The sequence below is a fragment of the Marmota marmota genome, unplaced genomic scaffold (genome assembly GCF_001458135.2).
Source record: "Marmota marmota marmota unplaced genomic scaffold, marMar, whole genome shotgun sequence".
Taxonomy (NCBI): Eukaryota; Metazoa; Chordata; class Mammalia; order Rodentia; family Sciuridae; genus Marmota; species Marmota marmota.
In genome coordinates this window covers 10,097,437-10,110,826 of record NW_026000229.1, presented here as the reverse complement: position 1 = coordinate 10,110,826, position 13,390 = coordinate 10,097,437, and the positions used below count along the sequence as shown (strand labels likewise).

At 37.9% G+C, this 13,390-nt stretch overlaps 1 protein-coding gene across 1 annotated transcript in view; it reads left to right on the top strand.

Moving 5' to 3' along the window:
• Positions 1–402: 402 nt before the first annotated feature.
• Senp8 (SUMO peptidase family member, NEDD8 specific) overlaps positions 403–13,390 on the top strand; it is a 21,824-nt gene continuing 8,836 nt past the window's right edge. Inside the window, exon 1 of the mRNA XM_015480470.2 lies at positions 403–535. The gene's annotated coding sequence lies outside the window, so the exon portion shown is untranslated. The remainder of the gene's footprint in view (positions 536–13,390) is intronic.

Genomic DNA, 13,390 nt, shown 5'->3' with positions numbered 1-13,390 from the left:
CGCACCCCCGCCAGAGAGCACGCGTTGGCCCGCCGCCTCAATCGGGGTCGCCGCCTCTGCTGGTGCGGAGAGCTGCTTCCACCGCCGCCTCTCACAATCCGGCAAGACTCTCCCAAGGCACACCAACTGCCGCCGCGACCCTAGTCCGTTCGCCCGCGCGCCCCGACCCGCGCACGCGGCCCCGCCCCGCGCGACTCCTCGGCTGCAGGAGAACAGGCGCGCGCGCACTTAACTCCCACGCCCCTACTGCCAGCCTGGGCCGGCTCCGCCCGGCCCCGCCCCCGCACGTGACGACGCCAGAACGCACAACTGCGCTTGCGCAGACACGCCCTAAGTCCTCCGCCCGGGGCAGCCCCGCCTAGATTTTTCTTCCTCACCTTACGGCAGGACTAGGAACTCAGTTACATTCTGCCTCCGCTAGAGAGGAATGTCGCAAGGGTGGGGAAAGAAACTCTGGGTTTGCGACCTTAGCTCTCGCTTTCCGGCCAATACTGAGGTGCTTGAAGGCTGGTTGGGGTGGTGAGGCCTGAGGCAGGTAAGAAGCCTGCTCCCCACTTCGGTTTGTCTCAGTTTGTCCCGGTTGTGGATCGCTTTGTCCTCCATCCAAACTAGTGTATCTCCCCCCCTCCTGTGCTCCCGCTAGATTCTCAACGCCGCCCGTCATAGCCTCCGCCCCCAACACAGGCACGCCCCCTCCCCCATTTGTCCCCGCCTCCAGCCTCCCTTTCCTGCCGTTCCTTTCCATTCATTCCTCAGACTTTTCTTTCAGTGTTTTCCGTGCTTTAAGTTCAAAGTCGGACGCGAAAGAAATACTCAGCTCTTCGAACTGCAGACGATGATTCCACAATGGTAGCACAGTAAAATTATACAGGATGGTGTCTGAGCACAGATGATGGACCCCTGTTTATAGAGGATGACTTTTCCCAGGTGACCTTTGGGTGACTCAAAGAACTGTGTTAAAAGACTAGTGAGCAGTAGCTTGTAAAAGAAATGGGGGGGGGGTACAAGTGGAAAGTTTCAGGCCTGGAAGAGTAAAAGGGGATTAGGATATAATTGGCGAAAACCATATTGGTGTAGACTTCCTTTTAAACTACCCCTTTTATAAGGTTTATCTTAAAGGAGACAAATTAGGAACCATAATGTGGGCCCCAATAATGTTTTCTTTAAAGATGGGATTTTTTTTTTAAGAATTAAATTGTACCATTGAACCATAAACAAAGGATGAAGAAGACTAATGTATCAAGAAACCTAGTGAACTAAACCTTGGTACTTTTTTCTTTTATGTATTTTTTTAGTTGCTGATGAACGTTTATTTTATTCACTTATTTATATGCGGTGCTGAGAATGGAACCCAGTGTCTCACACACACGTGAGGCAAGCGCTCTACCTCTGAGCCACAACCCCAGCCAAAAACCTTGTGTACTCTTTAGAATCACCTGGAAAGCATTTTTTTTTTTAGTTGCCTCACCCTAGACCAATTAAACTGTAAGGGCCAGCAATCAGAATTTTTTTAACCCTCCCCAGATGACTAATATTGAGGATTGCCATCCATCAAACTAGAGTAGAGAAAATGAGAGGTAGGGAAGGGTAGGAAATTGGGGGAGTTGGCTCTGTAACATGAAGATGGGGGTCATTTGACAACAGAGTTGAGAATAGAATGAGAGGATTGAGCAGAGTGCTGAAAGTTTTGAATAACTGCTCTGGGAACTGAGCGGATCTATGCCTGCCTTTCCTTTCAGCAGAGTTCCATCCCTCAGTCTTAAATGAAGTCTGCCTCAGTTACTGCTGTCTTTTCTTTCCCTTTCTTGCATCAGAGTTAAGCCAATTTATGAGATTCTGGGGTTGACCAACATCCACTCACCTGGTGCCTTGCAAATTTAGAGGGGTGTCTACTATTATTAATCGTTTAAGTTAGGAACAAGATTTGATATTTAAAATATAATCCTATTAGGATCACCAAGTATTAGGGGAAACAGACCGTTTGACAAAGAAGAATGCACTTGGCAAAGAAGAGTTATATAAGGTAAAGCCCAAAACAGCATGGTGGCTCTCTATTAGCTAGTATTAACCCAAAAACTTGTCTATCTGCCACCAGCTAAGAAGCATTGATGTTGTCTAATATGGCTAGAGCATAGTATAGAAAGTAGAGGTAGGGAAGAGACGAGAATGGTAAAGTGGGTATAACAGATTATGAGCTGTGAATTCCATGCCCAAGAGTTTAGATAATATAAGCAATTAATAGTTATAAATACAAAGGTGCCTAACCTCTTTTACAGTCTGGGTCTCTCTGGCCATCTGATCTGGGAACAGACCTCAAAAATGCTTTTAAGGGGCTGGGGTTGTAGCTCAGCGGTAGAGTACTTGCCTTGCATGTGCAAGGCCCTGGGTTTGATCCTCAGCACCACATAAAAATAAATAAATAAAATAAAGGTTTTGTGTCCACTACAACCAAAAAATAAATATTTTTTTAAAAATTCTTTTAGATGTATAAAGTAAAATACATAGACATAAAGAGGAAATCAATGTTTTTGAAAGTCTTCAAAATATTTTTTAAATGTGTGGTATAGTTACACATGCACTTCTCTGTGCATTAAATATCATCCAGCAGCAGGCCTAATTATATAATTCAAAGTAGTGATGAATATAAATTAAATTTTGGTGACAAAGACATAGAAACTGTTAATACTACTCTAATTTATTGCCTGTACTTATTGAAGAAAATTAAAAATGAATATGCCTTTTTTTCCCCCAGTCCAAGTTCATAGAAGTCTGAAATTCTAGCACATCCTGGTCTATAGATCCAGGTTTTAAAATAACCAAGTGTAATGATTTTACATGACAACAGCATGACAGATCTGTTTCAGAAAGATGGTAGTGCGGTGTTTACTTCCATCCCATCATCTCTGTTGGAGTGAGGATGGAGAGCTGGTTTTCTTTTGTTCCTTCTTCTGGGACAACAACCCACTTAGTACTAACCCACTATTGCCTAATAACCAGAACCTACAGGAGAAATGATCTTGTTCCTATAGTATATAGAAACAAGTATATAGTATATAGGAAAAATATCAGAAAAAAAATCAGGCAATTTTTTGTGGAAATCACTGAATGTCAGGCTGTTTTACTTAATTTGATAGATAGTAGAAAAATGTTACAATTTTGAAGAATAAAGTGACTAGAGTTCCGTTTAAAAAATTAATATAAAATAATGTCTTGGTTAATTGCCAAAAGAAGGGAATGAAGAGACTAAACCCATAAATTAATTCATTTTATAAGAGACCAAATCTTGAAATAATTGCTAAAGAGACTGATGAATTATTTCCCAGTGGAATGACCAGTCTAAAGAAACATATATTGGATAAAATTACATACCTTTTAATGATGATACACATCCCAGTGTGGGGATCAACTAGCATTTTATATGGTCAAGGCAAGCCCACCCTAGTATCATAAGTGAATTGTCAGCACTTCTGAAAAGCAGTGGCCTTACCACACATATAGGTTCAAAAATGTTAGTAAGGTCTTCACTGATCAAATTCCATCTATACCTGTATGAAGCTTTCAATTATAATTTCTTTTTTTTTTTTTTTTTTTTGGCGCAACACCTTTGTTCTATTTATTTTTGCATGGTGCTGAGGATTGAACTCAGGGCCTCAGAGGTGCTAGGCAAGTGCTCTACCACTGACCTATAGCCCCAGCCCATCATTTCTGATTTTTTAAGTCCAGGACTCCTCTCTCCTTAACAATCCTTTAAACCTTTTGGGTAAGTAAACCTCACTGACAATCAAAAAGGAAAGTCCTCAAGGCCCAGATAATCTCTTTCAAAACTGATCAATTCTAGACTATATTAAAAATTTACTGCTCAGATCCCTACTAGTACCCAAATTATTTGGATAATCACATTATCCAAAAAAATTGAATTTGGGGGTTGAATATTACTAATCCAAAAGAGTAAAGTTTTTAACTTTCAGAACCAGATTCCCTAAGAGGCCACCTCCTTCAACACGACTAACCTGTTTTGACTTTCTATCCAATATGTGATTGGAAGCAATTGGGTAGTAATGTGGTTCAATACAGACTGAAAAAAAAAATCAAGATTATTGCTGATAGCAGCAGTAGTCCTTGAAACTTAGAAAACTTTTTAAGAATTTTTTATTACTTAGAAGCTGGCACACACCTATAAATCCAGTGCCTTAGGAGGCTGAGGCCGGAGGACTGCAAGTTCCAGGTCTGCCTCAATAACTTAGTGAGGCCCTAAGCAACTCACTGAGACCCTGTCTCTAAATAAAATACAAAAGAGGACTAGGGATGTGACTCAGTGGTTAAGTGCCCCCTGAGTTCAATCCCTAGTATAAAAAGAAAAAGAAAGAAATGTCATTTTAATTTATAAGCCCTAAAATTAATAACATTTCCTATGCTTGTAACAATTGCATGTTTTTAGGAGTTTTTTCAAAGTAGAATTTCATTTCTCTATTCTGCTCAAGAAAAATATTCACGTATTAAAACTTCTCTAGTTTATCAGACACTGAAAATATAAGGATGAATAAAATCTAATCTCTGCACTCAAGAGGGTAATATAAATCTTGATGTTAATTTTTACATATCACATTATACAAATTTCCAGTGGTTTAGGCTTAGGACTAAAAGGAAGTATTTAATTGGGGGAAATTAAAGCCCCAAGACAAGGCTTGAACTTCCTTCCTGAAATATTTCTGTTAATGCTGCCATGAAAAACACATTTGGTCTTGAATGTGATTCTTTTTGTGAAAGTGCAAATGGAATCATACATTAAAAGTTGGACATAGTGGGGGCTGAGGCTGTAGCTCAGTGGTAAAGTGCTTGCCTCTTGTGAGGCACTGGGTTCAGTCCTCAGCACCACATAAAAATAAGATACTGTGTGTTCATCTACAACTAAATAAACATTTTAAAAAAAATAGTTGGATGTAGGGCTGAGGTTGTAGCTCAGTGGTAGAGTACTTGCCTAGCATGTGTGAGGCACTAGAATCTATTCTCAACACCACATAAAAATAAATAAATAAAGGTGTTGTGTCCGTCTACAGCAAAAAAGTTGGGCATGATTTTTTTTATGTTTTGTAAATAGCAAATTATATTTAAATTGTGTTTGCAGGTTATGGAAAAGATGGACTTTGTTTTTTCCAAGGGATAGAAGTAAGACTTGTAAATTAAAGAAACAGGCATATTTTAGGTCAGCATAAACCTACAAGGAGATAATCCCCCCCCCCAAATGGAAATAGTTGTATTCGTTGTTTATGTGTTCATTTTAAAAAGAAAGGGGGTGGTGACCCACACTTGTAATCCCAGCTACACAGGAGGCTAAGGCAGGAGGATGGCAAATTCAAGGCCAGCCTGGGCAACTTAATGAGATCCTATCTCAAAAAGGACTGGGAAGTGCTGGGAGTGTAGCTTAGTGGTAGAAAGCTTGCCTAGCACGTGTAGGCACTAGGTTCAATCCTCAGCACCACATAAAAATAAATAAATAAAATAAAGGTATTGTGCTCATCTACAACTAAAACTAAAAAAAAAAAAAAGCAAGAAAGAAAAGAAAAAGGGCTGGGGATGTAGCTCAGTGGTGGAGCACCCCTGGGTTCATTTCCCAGTACCAAAGAGGAAAAGAAAGGGATGTTCAATCCCCAGCACTGCAGAAAAAGGGGAAGAAGCAAAAAAGTATTAATTCTATTTTTTTTTTTTTCATTTCTTTTTTCCTATCTATTTATTTTTAGTTCTGGTTGGGCACACCACCTTTATTTTATTTATTTATTTATTTTTATGTGATGCTGAGGATTAAATCCAGCCCCTCACACATGCTAGGCGAGTGCTGTACCACTGAGCTACAACCCCAGCCCCTAATCCTATTTCTTAAAGAAAGTTTTTAATGGGTATTGTTCTTATTTTGTGTATATTTTTATTATATACAAATTTTATGAAACTGCCCTTTTCTTTATTTTTTAATTTTTTATTGTTGGTTATTCAAAACATTACATAGTTCTTGATATATCATATTTCACCCTTTGATTCAAGTGGGTTATGAGCTCCCATTTTTACCCCATATACAGATTGCAGAATCACATCAGTTACACATCCATTGGTTTACATATTGCCATACTAGTGTCTGTTGTGTTCTGCTGCCTTTCCTATCCTCTACTATCCCCCCTCCCCTCCCCTCTTCTCTCTCTGCCCCCTCTACTGTCATTCATTTGTCCCCCTTGTATTATTTTTCCCTTTCCCCTCACTTCCTCTTGTATGTACTTTTGTATAACCCTGAGGGTCTCCTTCCATTTCCATGCAATTTCCCTTCTCTCTCCCTTTCCCTCCCACCTCTCATCCCTGTTTAATGTTAATCTTCTTCTCATGCTCTTCGTCCCTACTCTGTTCTTAGTTACTCTCCTTATATCAAAGAAGACATTTGGCATTTGTTTTTTAGGGATTGGCTAGCTTCACTTAGCATAATCTGCTCTAATGCCATCCATTTCCCTGCAAATTCTATGATTTTGTCATTTTTTAATGCAGAGTAATACTCCATTGTGTATAAATGCCACATTTTTTTTATCCATTCGTCTATTGAAGGGCATCTAGGTTGGTTCCACAGTCTTGCTATTGTGAATTGTGCTGCTATGAACATCGATGTAGCAGTGTCCCTGTAGCATGCTCTTTTTAGGTCTTTAGGGAATAGACCGAGAAGGGGAATAGCTGGGTCAAATGGTGGCTCCATTCCCAGCTTTCCAAGAAATCTCCATACTGCTTTCCAAATTGGCTGCACCAATTTGCAGTCCCACCAGCAATGTACAAGTGTACCCTTTTCCCCACATCCTCGCCAGCACTTGTTGTTGTTTGACTTCATAATGGAAACTGCCCTTTTCATAACATAGTATGAACATTTTTCTGTGTCAATAAATTTACATCTACAACTTTAATAGTTAAAAACTTTCATTATGTAGGAACCCCATTATTTAAACATACCAGTCATCTTTTTAACTCCATGTTGTTTATAATTTTTCTGATGTAAATATTGGTGTGGCTATTTTTACAAATATAACATTTCCCATAAGATAAATGTTTAAAAGTATAATCCCTGCATTATGTACACTTCTTAAGTATTAAAATGTAATGTCAGCTGGTCATGGTAGTACATACCTGTAATCCTAATTACTCTGGAAGCTGAGGCAAGAGGATCTCAATTTCGAGGCCATCCCTGGCAATTTAGAAAGTCCCTGTCTAAAATTAGGAAGTAGAAAGGTCCAAGGACATAGCCAGTGGCAAAGCACCTCTGTGTTCAGTCCTTCAGACAGCAGGAAAAGAAATTAAAATGTAATGTCCAATTACCCTTCAAAAAGCTTGCTTTTGCAATGGCACCCACCTGTAATCCCAGAAACTCATGAGGCTGAGGAAGGATGATCACAAGTTCAAGTCCATTCTCAGCAATTTTGCAAGACCCTATCTCAAACAATAAAAAGGACTACAGATCGTTAGTTCAGTGGTAAAGCATCCCTGAGTTTGATGCCCAGGTCCCCCCCTCCCAAAATTGCTTTTGTTTACATTCCTGTCAAAATGAGAGTGTTCATTTTTCCTTAGGTTCAACAACGCTAATTATTAGTAGTATTCTCATCTTTGCTAATTTGATGATTAGGTGAAAAAGGAAATCTAGTTTTAACTTGCATGTCTTACCTATTTTTTTTTTTTTTAACTTTCATTTCGTTGATTACTAGTAAGGTATTGAGTGTCTTTTCATGTGTTTATTGACCAGTAATATGAATGTATTAGCTTCTGTTTTCTATGTTTCATATTTCTCATATTTCTCATTTCACACATCTTTCTGGAATATAATTTGATATAAAGCAGCATTCTACAATTCTAACTATTTTTAGTCAAATGGTTAACAAGTTATCACAGTGCCATTTATTTAAAAACCAAGCAAGTATATCCTCTACTTCAGTGCACAGACAAGGTGTCAACAACAACAACTAAATCGACTTCGTGGTCAAAAAAGTGGGAAAAATCAAACCAAAAACAGTTAAATGAATTTTTTATTCTCAAATCTTTTCTAGCCTCCAATGTGCTTGTGTGTATTATAAATCTCTAATAAAAGAGTTTTAGGATTTAGCATTTCTCCAACTTTTTTAACTATATAGTCTTTTTTCTTTTTTCTTATCTATGCTACTGAGCTATCTAGTATACTAGCTACTGGTTACATGTGGTTTGTTTTGGGTTTGGTTTGGTTTGGTTTGGTTTTGGTACTAGGAATTGAAAACAGAGATGCTTTACCACTGAGCTAAGTCCCTAGTCATTTTTTATTTATTTATTTTTTTTTAATTTATTTATTTTTTAGTTTTCGGCAGACACAACATCTTTGTTTGTATGTGGTGCTGAGGATCGAACCCGGGCTGCACGCATGCCGGACGAGCATGCTACCGCTTGAGCCACATCTCCAGTCCCCGTTTTTTATTTTTTGAGACAGGATCTCACTAAGTTTCTGAAGCTGGCCTTGAACTTGTGATCCTGCCTCAGCCTCCTGAGTTGCTGGTATTACAAGTATGCACCATTGCAACTGTCCACATGTGGCTATTTAAATTTTTAATTTTAATTAAATAAAATAATTAGGTTCCTCAGTCACACTGATCACCTTTTTAAGTACTCAGTAGCCACATGTGGCTAGTTACTACAGTATTGAACATTGCAGATAAAGAACAGTTCCATTTTCACAGGAAGTCCTCTTGAACAGCACTGCTATAGTGTTCCGTGGAACTCACTGAAAACACTAGAGCAATCCATAATTTCTCCCATTGATTTGTAATGGCTCCACCAATATATTTTAAATTTCTGACATATGCATTGGTTTGTTTTGATTCTTTTCTACATTGGTTTGTTTTTATATTGCTCCTTGATTTATCTTTTTTCTGTTCCAATATCACACAGCTAATTGTGAGTCAAACTCCTAACAGAAACGAAGAATTCTTACATAGAGTATAAAGTTAGATTTGAAGGAATAGTAAAGATTGTTATACTTCTAAATTTCTGTAAATGTAAACATTTGTTAGAATTTGATTCATAATATTGAGATCCATACTCCATTATTTATTCATTGATTCTACAATTATTTACTGACAAGTGCCTGACAAGCATTCAGGTCCTAGAGTTAGAATGGCAGACAAGGTCCCTTGTTCCCTTATTTTAATGGAACTTTCACTCTTGCTTTAGAGAGGGAGGGAAAAAGAGAAAGGGGTAGAGTATATTCAACAAGCAAATATATGTATACATACATATTTTTTAAACTATTTAGTCACAAATACTGTACAAGGAATTGAAATTAGAGTGATAGAGAAGTAACTGGTGGTCTCCAGAGTAGACCTCTGTGAATAAGTAGCATTTAAACAGATCTTAAAAAAAAAAAAAAAAAAACAGGTCTAAAACCAAGAGCAGTGATCTTTGTGCCTGTAATCCCAGCTACTTAGGAGGCTGAGGCAGGAAGATTGTGAGTTCCAGACTAGCCTTAGCAACTTAGTGAGACCCCCTCTCTAAAATAAAAAACAAAATAAAATAAACTGAGATATACCCAATAGAAGTTGCCAGACACTAGAAATTCCAGGCATAGCTAGTATACCAGCTCTCTGGTGGGAAAAAGCATGGTACAGCATGTTTAAGGAATAAAAATATGGATGTAACTAGGGTTATATGTGATCATAAAGAAGAGTAATGGTAGATGACACTGGGAAAGTAGCTTGTTACATGGGGTATATAGGGTTTTGTAAGCTAGAATAGGAAATTTGTTCCCCCTCCTTCCCCTGCCATATTGTAGGGAGCTAATACAAGGTCTTAAACTGGAGATAAACATGACCTAACTTAAAATTTTAAACAATTGTTCTGACAGCTATATGGAGAATTTCCTGGATAATGAGTAGAGATGAGACTTGTTAGGCTAGGTCAGACAAGAAATGATCAATTTGACTAAGCCAATAGTAGTAAAAATGGAATATACTGGACAAATTCAGAACATTTTAGCTATAGAATCAACAGGATTTGTTATCAATTGGATAAAGGTATGAAGAGAATAGAAAACTCAAGGATGATGTTTATATTTTGCTAGGTTGTTTCCAGGCTGATTGTTACATGCAAAATTGCAACCATAAAACTACTGAATAGGGCTGGGGTTGTAGTTTAGTGGTAGAGCACCTTGTCTAATACATGTGAGGCCCTGGATTAGATCCTCAGCAGCATATAAAAATAAATTTAAAAAATAAAGATATTGTGTCCATCTACAAAAAAAATTTAAAAGATACCACTAAATATACTTTGAATAAATTTGCTTAAGTAAATATCTTTCATACACATTTAAGCTGCAGAAGCAAAAGCTTGTACTCATGCCTTGATTTAATTATTAGGAATCTGATTCCTAAGAATTAGGGGTTTATATTACATCAATTGTGGACAAAAATTGGACTGTTCCACTAAGTATCCAAGATAGCAGAAGAGAGTGAATTGAGAAAATTACCTGCCATAGGTGCAGAAGTTCTATGGGAATCTCTTATTTTTTTTCAATTCATGTTGATTTTGCATGTTATTCTACAATAGGTGCATGTTTATGTTAATAATTAGAATGTTTTAAATTACTCACTAAAATATTTTGTCAATAATTAAGTTGTTTAGCCCTTGGCCCCTCAAACTGGTGAAATTTAACCTCTAGGAAGATGCACTGTGGTTATTCTATTTCTTGATGGTGGTTTGTTTGTTGATATCTGCTAGCACATAGTCACACATCCACTTAGAGAAGCACAGACCACATTTGTGAGCATTTGCAGTTTGATATAACTTGAAACAATAACCAAGGAAGTAAAAGAATTACATTTAGAAACTACTAAAAGCCTTTATAATCTTCACTTAAAATGAGTAGAAACACCGCACCCTGTGTTTATAAAAATATACCAAATGAAGCTGTTCCATGTGTTTTTAAGGGACATTTGAGAATAATTATGGGGAAAAATGAATGAAGGTTATAGTTCTCAGTATGTTTTTGTTTGTTTGTTTGTTTGTTTGTTTGTTTTGGTACTGGGGATTGAACTCAGGGCCTTGTGCATGCATGTGAGGCAAGCACTCTACCAACTGAGCTATACCCCCAACCCCTCAGTATGTTTTCTGTTGGGCTTTACAGTAAAATAGACTTATCTGGATTTTACTACTTTATTCAACAACCAACAAGCAGATTTCCCCAGAAGTTATGAAAACTGTTGTAGACCTTATGAAATGCTTGTTAATGTAAGACCCTGATAAATTTTTGATATTATAAAATATTTATGTATATATCTACAAAATAGTTCTTTTTTTATATCCACTGTAATTAGTATTTTTAACATTTCTATTCATAAAACTCCAGATTGAAATAACAGTGCTGAGCGCAGTGAGCCACACCTGCAATCCCAGAAACTTGGAGAGGCAGAGGCAAGAGAGTAACAAGTTCAAGAGCAGACTCAGCAAATTAGCGAGGCCCTAAGCAACTTAGTGAGACCCTGTCTCAAAATAAAAAAGGACTAGGGGTGTAGCTCAGTGGTAAAGCATCCCTAGGTTCTATCCCTAGTACCCCACCCCCCCAAAAAAAGTAGCAGCAGCAAGAAATAATAGTAGCCTCTCTAGTTAAAGGTTATTTAATCTCCCCCAAATAGCCCCCAATGCACTATTAGTTCTTTGAAGTAACTTAAAAGCAATTCAACTTAGAAGTTTACAATAGATTGCATAACAGTAGTATAGAATAGGAATCAGCAAAATTTTTCTCTAAGAAGCCAAGCACTAAAAATTTTAGACTTTATAGGCTACTCATCTTTGTCCTGATGGCTCAAGAGTAGTCAAAGGCAATATGTAAACAAATGATGATTTTTTTTTCCAATAGAACTTTATTTACAAAAAAAACTGTCAGTGAGGGCTGGGGATGTGGCTCAAGCGGTAGCGCGCTCGCCTGGCATGCGTGCGGCCCGGGTTCGATCCTCAGCACCACATACAAACAAAGGTGTTGTGTCCGCCGAAAACTAAAAAATAAATATTAAGAAATTCTCTCTCTCTCTCACTCTTTAAAAAAAAACTGTCAGTGACCCAAATTTGCCCTGTAGGCTATATTTGTTAATCCTTGGACTAGAAAATTAGAATTCTTCAGGATTGTTTTAAAATAAGACAGCAGGCCATGCTGGTGGTACATGCCTATAGTCCAGCAACTCAGGAGGGTAAGGCGGAGGATTGCAAGTTCAAGCCAGCCTCTGCAACTCGACAAGACCCTTTCTCAAAAAGAAAATAAAAAGGGCTAGGGATGTAGCTCAGTGGTAGGGTCCCCTGATTCAATCCCCAGTACTGCTAAAAGGGAAAAAAAAAAAATTGAAAAAGATGAAAGCTTAGACTTAAGGGTTGTGGAAGCCAGCCTCAGCAACTTAGCAAGGCCCTAAGCAACTCAATGAGACCCTGTCTCTAAATAAAATATAAAAAAGGGCTGGAGTTGTGAGTCAGTGGTTAAGCACCCCTGGGCTCAATCCCTGGTACCAAAAATAAAAACAAAAAACAAAAACCCTCTACTCCTAGATAAAGATCATATATGCTCTTTAAAATGCCCATAGATGATTATCCTGTTTCCTTGGCTAGAACCAATATTTATTCCATCTAAACCCCTCAGTTTACAGATTATGAACCTGAGACTCAGATGAATTGTTTTATTCAGAGTCAAACACTGGTTAATTGCAAATATGAACTGAATCCCAGATCTTCAAGGTCCCAGCTTAATGTTTTTCCTACTGAACTAGCAGCTTCTTCCCTTAATTATATCAGCAGGTAATCAGAATGGCTCCTATTTTTTTTTTTAAGAGAGAGGGAGAGAGAGAGAGAGAGAATTTTAATATTTATTTTTTTTTTTTAGTTTTCGGCAGACACAACATCTTTGTTTGTATGTGGTGCTGAGGATCGAACCCGGGCCGCACGCATGCCAGGCGAGCGTGCTACCGCTTGAGCCACATCCCCAGCCCAGAAAGGCTCCTATTTAATTGTTAATTTTCCCTTTTAGTTTTTATTTTTATTTTATTACCTTGCTTTTTTAACAAAATATTAAAGTAGTATACATCTTAAAGATTTCAAGATTAATATGAAAGAAATAGTTCTCCTACTAAAACTAAATCTGTTTAGAGAAGTGTTCTACACTCTGAACTTAAAATTAGCTTCATTTAACTACAGATGTTGAAAGATACAATAAACTAAACCTTGTAAATCACAGGGTTTGTGTATACGGATAACATTAATATTATTGTTTTACTCTCAGGTTGAGAGAACAATTTTCTCTGGAGTTAGCATTTCTCTTCTTCCTCTTCACCCAACTCCGCCCCCCCCCCCCACCACACACACACACCACACTCAC